This window comes from Bos mutus, chromosome 12, assembly GCF_027580195.1.
Source record: "Bos mutus isolate GX-2022 chromosome 12, NWIPB_WYAK_1.1, whole genome shotgun sequence".
In the NCBI taxonomy this organism is placed as follows: domain Eukaryota; kingdom Metazoa; phylum Chordata; class Mammalia; order Artiodactyla; family Bovidae; genus Bos; species Bos mutus.
The window spans coordinates 63,769,332-63,773,083 of record NC_091628.1 but is presented as its reverse complement, the minus strand read 5'-3'; the positions used below and the strand labels follow the sequence as shown (position 1 = coordinate 63,773,083).

Sequence of the window (3,752 nt, the reverse complement as noted above, 5' to 3'; positions counted from 1 at the left end):
GTCTGCTTCTATTAGGTCCATACCATTTCTGTCCCTTATTGTTTCCATCTTCACATGAAATATTCCCTTGGAATCTCTAATTTTCTTGAAAAGACCTCTAGTCTTTTCCATTCTATTATTTTGTTTCATTTCTTTGCTTTGATACCTGAGGAAGGCTTTCTCATCTCTCCTAGATATTCTTTGGAACTCTGCATTCAAATGGGTAAATCTTTCCTTTTCTCCTTTGCCTTTCACTTCTCTTCTTTTCATAGCTGTTTGTAAGGCCTCTTCAGACAACCATTTTGCCTCTTTGCATTTCTATTTCTTGGGGATGATCTTGATCCCTGCCTCCTATACAATGTCACAAACCTCTGTCAATAGTTCTTCAGGCATTCTGTCTATCAGATCTAATCCCTTGAATCTATTTGTCACTTTTGTATAATCTAAGGAATATGATTTAGGTCATAGCTGAATGGTCTATTGGTTTTCCCTAATTTCTTCAATTTCAGTCTGAATTTGGCAATAAAGAGTTCCTGACCTGAACCCCAATCAGCTCCTGGTCTTGTTTTTGCTGACTGTATAGAGCTTTTCCATCTTTGGCTACAAGGAATATAATCAATCCGATTTCCGTGTTGACCATCTGGTGATGTCCATGTGTAGAGCCTTCTCTTGTATTGTTGAAAGAGGGTGTTTGCTATGACCGGTGCATTCTCTTGGCAAAACTCTATTAGCCCCAGACCTGCTTCATTTTGTACTCCAAAGCCAAATTTTCCTGTTAGTCTAGGTATCTCTTGACTTCTTACTTTTGCATACCAGTTCCCTATAATGAATCTTTTTTTGGTGTTAGTTCTAGAAAGTCTTGTCAGTCTTCATAGAACTGTTCACCTTCAGCATCTTCAGCATTATTGGTCGAGGCGTAGATGTGGATTACTCTGATATTGAGTGGTTTGCCTTGGAAACAGAGATCATTCTCTCGTTTTTGAGATTTCATCCAAGTACTGCATTTCAGACTTTCTTGTTGATTGTGATGGCTACTCCATTTCTTCTAATGGATTCTTGCCCACAGTAGTAGATACAATGGTCATCTGAGTTAAATTCACCCACTCCAGTTCATTTTAGTTCACTGATTCCTAAAACGTCAACGTTCAGTCTTGCCATCTCCTGTTTGACCACTTCCGATTTGCCTTGATTCATGGACGCAATGCTTCACAAATTTGCATATCTTCCTTGTGCAAGGGCCATGCTAATCTCTGTATCATTCCAATTTTTGTATATGTGTTAATGAGTCAGAACTCTCCGCTATGACCTGTCCGTCTTGGGTGGCCCTACATGGCACGGCTCATAGTTTCATTGAGTTAGACAAGTCTGTGGTCCATGTGTTTACATTGGTTAGTTTTCTCTCATTGTGGTTTCTGTCTGTCTGTCCTCTGATGCCCTCTCTCAGTGCCTACTGTCTTATTGCAGTTTCTCTGACCTTGGGTGTGGGGTATCTCCTCTCGGCCTCTCACCTCTCCAGCACCGTGCAGCCACCGCTCACTGGATGTGAGAATTGAACTATAAAGAAAGCTGAATGCTGAAGAATTGATGCTTTTGAACTGTGGTGTTGGAGAACACTTTTGAGAGTCCCTTGGACTGCAAGGAGATCCAACCAGTCCATTCTAAAGGAGATCAGCCCTGAGTGTTCATTGGAAGGACTCTTGTTGAAGCTGAAACTCCAATACTTTGGCCACCTGATGTGAAGAACTAACTCATTTGAAAAGACCCTGATGCTGGGAAAGATTGAAGGTGGGAGGAGAAAGGGATGACAGAGGATGAGATGGTTGGATGGCATCATCGACTCAACAGACATGAGTTTGAGTAGACTCTGGGAATTGGTGATTGACAGGGAGGCCTGGGATGCTTCAGTCCATGTTGTCACAAAGAGACGGACATGACTGAGCAACTGAACTGAGCTGAATAAACCTAACAACATTCCAGGTTCCTATGCAAATACATATTCCAATATGTAAAGAGTATTACTCTTTACAGCATTGGTCTTTACTTCCATCACCAGTCACACACATAACTGTGTGTTGTGTTTGCTTTAGCTCTATCTCTTCATTCTTTCCAGAGTTAGTTCTCCATTGATCTCCAGTAGCATATTGAGCATCTACTGATCTGGGAAATTCACCTTTCAGTATCCTATCTTTCTGCCTTTTCATGCTGTTCATGTGGTTCTCAAGGCAAGAATACTGAAGTGATTTGCCATTCCCTTCTCCAGTGGATCACATTTTGTCAGAACTCTTCAGCGTGACCTGTCTATCTTGGGTGGCCCTAAATGACATGGCTCATAGTTTCATTGAGTTAGACAAGGCTGTGGTCCATGTAATCAGTTTGGTTAGTTTTCTATGACTGTGGTCTTCATTCTGTCTGCCCTCTGATGGAGAAAGATAAGATGCTTATGGAAGCTTCCTGATGGAAGAGACTGAGGGGAAAACTGGGCCTTGTTCTGATGGGCAGAATTGTCTTCCCTCACTGTTGTTTGAACTGAAGCCAAAATATAGTGGAGGTAATAAAGATAATGCTGACTTCCTTCAAAAGGTCTCATGTATGCACTGCTGCACTCAGTGCCCCCGACACTGCAGCAGGCCACTGTAGACACACACCTCCCCTGGAGACTCCTGGACACTCAGAAGCAAGTCTGGGTCAGTCTTTCGTGGGGTCACTGCTCCTTTCTCCTGCGTCCTGGTGTGTACACGGTTCTGTTTGTGCCCTCCAAGAGTCTGTTTCCCCAGTCCTATGTAAGTCCTGGTGCTCTCAGTTCAGTTCAGTTCAGTCGCTCAGTCGTGTCCGACTCTTTGCGACCCCATGAATCGCAGCACACCAGGCCTCCCTGTCCATCACCAACTCCCGGAGTTCACTCAGACTCACGTCCATTGAGTCAGTGATGCCATCCAGCCATCTCATCCTCTGTCGTCCCCTTCTCCTCCTGCCCCCAATCCCTCCCAGCATCAAAGTCTTTTCCAATGAGTCAACTCTTCACATGAGGTGGCCAAAGTACTGGACTTTCAGCCTTAGCATCATTCCTTCCAAAGAAATCCCAGGGCTGATCTCCTTCAGAATGGACTGGTTGGATCTCCTTGCAGTCCAAGGGACTCTCAAGAGTCTTCTCAACACCACAGCTCAAAAGCATCAATTCTTCAGTGCTCAGCCTTCTTCACAGTCCAACTCTCACATCCATACATGACCACAGTTGGGGTTAATGGTGATTTACTCTGAGAGGGCTTATGCCATACCCAGATCTGCTGCACCCATAGCCTCTGCCCTTGCAGCAGGCCACTGCTGATCCATGCCTTCACAGGAGATACTCAAACACAGTTCTGGCCCAGTCTCTGTGGGGTCTCTGGGTCCTGGTGCACACAAGGTTTGTTGAGCTTCTCTGGAAGCTGAGGTGTTTGATTCTAAATGCGATTTTGCCCCTCCTACTGTCTTGCTGGGGCTTCGCTTTTGCCCTTGGATGTGGCATACTTATAAACTGAAGTGCTAATACAGAATCTTTCCTAAAATAAGGTTTCAACAGATAGCCATGCCTACTATTTCTGACAGACACAAATTACTTAGAAGGTAACCTATTTCTATTACTTATCTTCTGGATTCTTAAAGATAAGGGTAACAACATCAGGGGATGCATCAGTCTACTTTGGCTCCCAGAACAAAAAATATCACATACTGAATGGCTTAACCACACATTTATATTTTTCTGGAGGTTCAAATTCCAAGAGCAACGTGCTGGC

The 3,752-nt window shown here is 43.9% G+C and overlaps 1 non-coding gene across 1 annotated transcript; it reads right to left on the bottom strand.

The window, feature by feature from the left end:
- Positions 1–1,169: 1,169 nt before the first annotated feature.
- LOC138990296 (U6 spliceosomal RNA) lies at positions 1,170–1,274 on the bottom strand. Its single transcript, XR_011466411.1, has one exon. It is a non-coding gene; the product is annotated as a U6 spliceosomal RNA (small nuclear RNA).
- Between the last annotated feature and the right edge of the window lie 2,478 nt (positions 1,275–3,752).